Below are 8,311 nucleotides of genomic sequence, written 5' to 3' on the forward strand. Positions count from 1 at the left end.
CTTGATGAACCACTTCCTTCAGCCACACCCCACCTATCTCCAGTTACCACTCAATTAATCCCACCAGGGATTAATTCACTGATTAGGTTAAGGCTATAACCCAATAATTTCTTCTCCAAACCTCTTGCATTTTCTCACAAGTGAGCCTTTGAGAGACACAGCATCTAAACCATAACAGACTACAAATTCACTGATTATTTTTTCCTATATGTAGAGATAAGCATATCCTATATTGGACCTTGATCATTTTTTTTTTCAAACATTTTAGGAAACAGAGAAGATAACTTCTCAATTGCTGGAAAATATGTATTCAAGAATGATTTTTGTTCCTTGGTTTTAAACTATGAAGCACTTTATCTAAGATAGCTTTATAAAGATTCAAGTTTTGGAAAAAAGAAATATGGGACAAGTTAGAATTAGCCCTGAAGTGGCTAGCATTAATTTCCTAGGGTACCAATATACTTAAAGACTCAAACCCACAGCCTGGGCAGTACATCAAAACATTGTCCATGGGTGACATGATTTAAGCCTTACAAGGGCCACTGCTACTTCAGTCGCTTAAGAGTTCATTAAAGCTAGGGACAATGACCCAGCAATCAATGAAACTGCATTTAACATAGACTACAAGAAAGAACAGAGGGAGAAGTCTCCTTTGTACTCACTCAATTAATAAAACAAATGGATTCTCCAGGATTGGCACCCACAGGAACAGTCTGTGGGGTCACAAATATGCTTGTCCTATCATCAAGACTGTAAATCACATAATCTTTTAATGGTCTTCCGTTCCTTCACATTAACATGCCCACAGTTCCAGTTTCATTGTAGAGTCCTACTTTGTTTTTTTCTTTCTCAAAATATTTTAATTGCAGAAATTCAATTGCCTCATGCAGACCAGGTCTCAGTGCTTAAGACATTTCTGTTTGATATTGGACCTTTCAATGTTAATGACTCCTTCGTGTGGGTCCTGTAGATAAATGACCTTTTGCTTTTTATTTTCAACACTTTAGTTTTTTAGCATAGAAGTATTATTTAGCTCTAAGTCCTAAGAACTATTTTGTGTTTAAATAACAAATCATGATTTATGATCTCTCTAATTCTTAATTAGCAGCATTAATGCATCAGCGGGGCTCACAGCAGCAAATGGAAAAAGATTCTGAACTTGCAGAAATACATCAACCTGAACTACTTCAGGGTAACATTCAAACACTTGTTGGAAAATAGGGTTTAGATGAATTCTTTGGTGCATTTCATCCAGGTAATAATCAGGATTTGAAAAAGAGTAGGCTCAACTATGTACTCCAAACTTAATACATTTGTCACTTGGTTAATCAGAAGTTTCTTTTATTTGGCATTTTATTAACTTTTAAATTGAATGACAGTTTAAGTCTTTAATAAGTCTTGAAGTTCTGACAGATTCTTTAGCGTCTCCTGAATCTATCCAGGGTTGATTATAAGCCATTTAACTTTGTCTTGAACTATGTTATTGTAGCTCAATACAAGATGGAAGAATAAAGAAGCTTCAGTCTTAAATTCCATGTGATTTGGAGATGACAAACTCTGATGCACAGTTTTTCAATATTTTATTTGTTTTGAGTGGCTTTTTTAAAATTCAGTCAGTCATTTTAATTAACACCACAATGCAAAAGTTAATATGCCCAAAGCATCACTTGTTCTACTTAGTATTTAGTAGAGGGGCTGCATAAATAATGTAATAGCTACTAGGAAAAACAGAAAACAACACCAAAAAATACTTTTACTGATGAGTAGGGGAATTAGCTGATTTCTGTGATTATTCCGGCTAGGACTGTGACCATCTGTCTATGTGTTTATGTATGTAGGTATGTGTGGATTTCTTTATTTATTTCTACCTTTAATAATGAATGCAATCTATACACACTTGGAACTTGACATATTCTTATTCTAAACTTAAAGCTCACATTGGGCACTAGACCTTTCTTATTTGAAGAGGAATTTGGAAGGTCATGTGTCATGGCCTCAGGTTTGAGAATTCCTGCTTTACCTGGTGCTTTACCTGGTGCCTGCGCCTCAGTTCAGACCTGCAGAGCTTCAGAATGCCAATACCGTCATCAGGATACAAAGTTATCAGCCAGGTGATGAAAAAACACTAAAAGTTTAGGACCATAAGCTCCACTTCTTTAGGTTTCAGTGTCCTCCAGTTATCAGGGAGCAGGTAGTCATTGCTTCTGAGTTCCAGGTCACACCTGCTGCCCTCTGAAGGACAATGATGAGAATGACTTAAAATACTTTAGAGATTTAAAAACCCTACCATCTCTGCTGTGTCTGAACCTCTGGAAAATCCCTTCAAAGATTCTGAGACACTGCTGTACCTTCTCATTGAAATGATTGTCAAAATCCTTGCAGCATTTGGACACGTCTTGGGTTTTTGACTGGCTCAGCAGTGCAGTTGTAGAGTTTCTGTGATGATCCACCAAGATCTGCTGTCTTTACCTTGTGATCTGAATGTGGGCCTGCCACAATCCCAGCCATCCCATGATTCTCAACCTAGTTATGGTGCTTTCTGCTCCCAGTCTTCCTGTGTCTCACTTTACCCTAGTGATAACCTTTCTACCAAGTTTGTTTGAATAGCACTCACTGAGACTGTCATAAGCAAGCCCTTCAAAGAAAGGGCTTTACCCAGTGTGGTCAGGATAGGGTACAATAACATGTCTCCTGAGTCAAAAGTCACTTTGCAAATATATCAATGCTAGTGATCATAAAGCACCATTTGGTCCCTCAGTGACTTAATAATTTCATAATTATGAATAGTCGGTAATGCTGTCACAATATTATCACCTTCAATATTGCTAGGTGTTTTGGTCTCATCAAATATCACCAAAGTAACTCTTCAAGGGAGCCTTTGTTATGTTTTTTATTAATATATTATTATAGATATAAAATAATATACTCCTTAGAAAAATATATTTACCAAGTATATTGAAGTAGAATATAGTGCAAAATATGTCCATGAAAAAATAAGGAAGTATATTATTGAATATAAAAAATAATTATTACATATATTTTCTGATGAATAACATGCTAGTTGTGAATTTATTAGGAAAAACAGCTAATATTCAAGGATACATTTTGTATGAAGACTTCCATAAGACCTACAGTCTTCTTCCTCTCTGTCCATCAATCTCTAGCCGCATCTATGGAGAGCTTAACTAGGATAAATTGAAATATCCCACAAAACAAAGCCATGAAAGTACAAAATTGTTCAGAGTTAAGTTGCATAGTTATAAGAAACAATTTGGGAAAAGTTATTCAGTGATTTTCCAGAGAGATGAGACTATTTTAAGGGAATATCCCATGTTTTCATCACTTTTTTTTTGGTGTGTAAATCTGACACCCATTTTAATTCTATATTACATACTCATATATGTGAATACATGTTAGTATGACATATACCACATAGGAAATGTTAATTAAATAATAATTATGATAATGATATTATATGTAATAGCATATTTTATATTTTAAGATATACATATTAGTGATAATATCAATCACATTATGTGACAGATACTCATTGCAGTGCTTGGACAAAAATTACATGGCAGAGAAATTACATATCTAGAATTAGGAGGGACTCATGACTATTGCAATCTTTTTTATTATAAGATCTATTCAGGGACACAATTTCTATGAATACCTTTTTAAGACCTACAGTTTTCATCCCCTATCTGAGCATCAATCTCTAGCCACAGCTGTGGTCAGCTCAACTCAGATAAACTATAACCACATTTATCTTTCCTTACCTTAATTCCATGTGCACAGGCCGTGGAGTAGCACTACACCCCTAGAATCTTTTTCTTGAGGTAAGCTCAGAGGAAGGGCAGTTGGAAGCATGAATTTCGTCCATTAAAATACCTCAGGAAATTAATGCACAAGTATAGACTTATTTAACCACTTTTTTACTAAATGATTTGATCTGGAATATAATCCTAGTCATTTTTGTTAATGATTATATAGCTTATACTTAACACTCTAAGCTATGTGCTAAGACATAGAAGTCTTCCAAATAATAAGTTTTCTTATTTTGAGAACCTCGAATAATAAAGCAAAACAATTTAATTACAAGCACACCTACTTTATCCCACTTTACGCTACTGATCCCCTCATATTCAGGTTCCATTTTCATCTGTTTCTTTTTATTTCCTCTTGACACATCAGGGCCATTAGCAGGTGACCTCCGCTGATCTCTTCCACCATTCTTCTCTTCAGCCTGAGACCCAGCTGTATGCTCTGGTGCACACCTTATTGAGATATAGATCAAGCTCTAAGGATACTTGGCAGCAGCTCACTTAAAATAAACCCAATTAAATCAGACAAAAAGGCTAATCAAAAAAAAAATACTGGAAAAATATCTGTTATAAAAAAATCAATTAGAAGAGAGTTCACAATTTTCTCTAACAAGGAAAGTTCATTTGGATGGGCTGTGATGACATAGTGAATTAAACTAAATAAAGAAATATTAGAATTAATCCTATCCCTGAAAATCAAGAATATATGATGACCATGTTTCCTGGCTTTAAAAATTCGAGTTGAAGTCAAGTGGACTGATTAAGAATGATTTTTTTAAAACTACTCAAAGGGTTTAAAGGCATACATGTGTACCTATACTCAATTACGTGCTTATAATAATACACTTATGAAATGCTAGCTCCTTAATGGGTGATTCAAAGATAAAACTTTGGCTATTGCTTTTAGAAAGTTCACAATCTAAACAAGTGAGACAGGCATGGGAAGAAACAAGAGCCAGATGGCGTGAAAGTCGTTTGGGAGTTGGTGAGGGTAGTGAGGCGCTTGCCTCAGGCACAGATTTGAGAGGATGTCAAAAATATCCTAGAACTCAAGACATATCTGATTTTGATGTAATAGGATTAAAAATAAAATTTTGTGCAAAAAATTCATGATGAAGAAAATATCCAAATTTTAAATAAAGCAGGATAGGATTGCTGGTTTTTCCTTTTGTCTGAAGCGTTGGCACAATACATTTCTGAGATAGTCAAGGCTACTGAGAGTAATGTGCAATCCAGAAGGTTTTCCTAGAGAAACAGGAGAGTAAGAAGCCTGTTTTAAAGGGGATGTGGGCAAGCCTCATAAAGCGCAGCAGCATTCAGTCAGATGTCTGTAAAAACACAATGGATTTGTTTTCAGTGTTTTTTTTTTTTTTCCAGCAAGAAATTCTTCAAATAGAAACACAAAACGAAACTGAGATAGACAGTCACCATATCTTCTAAGAGTTCTGAGCAAAGATGACTATACGGAAATAGTAAAATAACAGCAATTCATTCCAAAAAAGTACTTGCAAGTTTTCACTTTGAACTTTTCAACTCACACTCATGTTCATTGTAAAAGTAAGGGAGAGAGGAATAGGAAGAAGTTGATGGATGGGTACTAAGTTACAATTAGGAGTACAAAGATCTGCAGTGCTATTACACAGTAGAGTGACTACAGATAACAAACTATAGATTTCAAACTACAGGTTTGAAAACCTAGAAGAAAGGATTTTGAATGTTTCACCAGGAACAAATGGTAGATGTTTGAGAAGACAGATATTTTTAACTTGATTTAAACATTATACAATATGCGTGTATGTAAACACCACATGGTTCTCCGTTAATGTGTTCAATTTTTATATGTCAATTAAAGTTTTTAATTTAAATAAAAAATCTGAACATATTCAGTTATATCTTCCCAATGGAATATCCAGATGGTCTCAACGACAGTTTTGTAATAACTTTATAAATCTTATAATCTCTGTGACTTGCTTCCTTGTATATTTGACCCTGTTTAATTAGAGTAACTATGTTTTCCTCCATTTGTAATCCCTTTGTTCTAACATACCCCAAAGTTCTTATTTGTATATAAGAATGTGCAAAACATACAAGGATTGCGTTTGACAGGCTCAGAAGTTAAATTCTTATGCAGTTTTAGGACTAGTAGTCTCAGAATCAATTGTCTTCAGATTGACATGAACCTTGGTCATTCACTATGATCTTGGGAAACAGAAAAGAAGACTTAGCAGGACTCATAGATTTTGCCATTTTGTTAGGGACATAAAATTGTGTAATTTATAGCACATTCTTCTGAATTGCTCTGTCATGTAATTGTTGTTAATTGAGCTGTTAAAATACTTATATTGTTTATCAATAAAATAAATTTTTATTCTCCAGTCCCTAAGAATTTTGACAAACTGCTAAATTCATTTACAGCTAGAGGTCAGTTTTTAACTCTTGACTTCTTTATGACCAAATAATAGCCAGATGCTCTGCCTGTGCAGGCTCCTGTCTGAGATAGTACTGAGTGGCACTAAGAGATCAATGTAACTGCATACAGAATCTAGAAAATAGTTTATTTCATCAAAGAAGTAAGGTTACAAGTGGAAGGCTCAGGAAGAGGAATAGCCCGTTTACCACTGAGTGCTAAAGAGGGCAGAGGATACAAAGCCCTAAGGAAGGGTCAGCCTACTTATTCTCAGTATATGATGGGGAGAATGTGGTTCTTTCCATTACTGTTCAATTTAATCTAACATGTGATATTTAGATCTTACTAATATTTACTCTATAGATTGATTTTCAGGTCTTCCAACATCAGCTGGAGTATGTGTGGCCTTTCCAAGAAAAATTTCAAGTTCCACAAACTCATGGATATAAACAGCAATGCCCTCACGTGCTTCCCATATTTTGCAAAGCATTAAAATGCATTTGTTACTAGTTAAGTGGATCTACGAAGTATGTTATCCAGCTTTAACTAAAACTAATCCTCAGAAAATGAAATAGGTTGTACGAATTCATGAAAAGACAAGAAGAATTGGAAATAACACTAATAATATGATTCCTCAGAGATGACAATTTTACAAACTTTCTCAGGGACAATATTAGATAACAATAATGGCAAATGAATGAGACTAGACAAAATTAGCAAAAAATTCAAAATGTAAGAAATGTTCTTCACATACACACACACACACACACACACATACTCTCTACAGATAATGGCACACATGTCCCTGAAGATATTTTCTATTTTATAAATTGTACAGTGTTATGTACATTTTCCAACAGTGATCATTATTAATCATATGATTAAATAAACTGAATTTCAAACAGAATTTTTGAATTGTTATATCTTAAAGTATTTAAAGATTTCCAAATAAAAATGTTTAATCATGTTGCTTTCACTAAGATAGGTTGAAAAAACTTAATGAAATCAAAAATTCTATGCCATTAAAAACATTAAATTTGTGATATTAATTCTATATTTTATTAATACATATTTTATGTGTATTTGATATGCATATTACACTAGAAAAATAATATTGCTATTTATTTGATAAAGAAATATTTATATCCTAGGGTGAATAACAACTCTAATAATTTACAGTGGTATATTATAAAAAAACCTTAGAAAACCAAGTGTTCTATGTGCTCCATTCAGGCCACTTAGAAGAATTACTGGAAAAAATAAAGGACAAAACCCTGTTTTACTGCACTTAAACTGCTCCTTAACAGGTCTGTGTCTCACCTGGTTCTAGGATAGGAAGATTGAATCCAGAATAATTGGAAGATCCCATCCCACAGGAAAGGGAAATGGTATTGAGATTAGGACTACTCCACTACGATCAAAATAACAAAATCAATAGTTACCAGTGGTTACAAGACCCAGTAAAAATGTCCAATACTATTATCAGTATACTTTTTTTGTATTTTTTAAATTATTTTTTCATGTTTTGGCTATTGTTTTTAACAGGAACTATTTTTAACAAGATAATGGAGTTGGGTCTAAGTAGACACATTTCATAAAAAATAAAGCTGAGACATTTATCTTTGCTCTTTGGTGCAGCTGTAAAAGATAAACTGCCTAGGATTTGCTAACACAACTATCAATTTTTCCATTTATAAAGTATGCACTGAATCGCCAACATGTGGACTCCTTTGTTCGATATCTGTGCCACAAGCTTAATATCATCTTCCTGGTAAGCTTTAAAACCATAGACAATATCTGACTTTTGTTTTAGCAAAATTAATCTTGTAACTCAAAAAGCTGGTTTGCGTGATTTTTAATTTGAACATTGCATTATAGTAATAGTCCTCCAACATGAGCAATCCCCACCCTGCCGCCACCATCTGATAGAACATTTGACAATGTTTGGGGACATTCTGTTGTCACACTTGGGAAGCAGGGATGCCATTGGCATCTAATGGGTAGAGATCAGCAAGGTTGCTGAACAAACATTCTACAAGCCTAGGGCAGCCCCCTACCACACAGAATTATTCAATATCTA

Source organism: Marmota monax, unplaced genomic scaffold (genome assembly GCF_021218885.2).
Source record: "Marmota monax isolate L192 unplaced genomic scaffold, Marmota_monax_Labrador192_F-V1.1 WCK01_AAM20220418_F8-fsc00286, whole genome shotgun sequence".
Lineage (NCBI taxonomy): Eukaryota > Metazoa > Chordata > Mammalia > Rodentia > Sciuridae > Marmota > Marmota monax.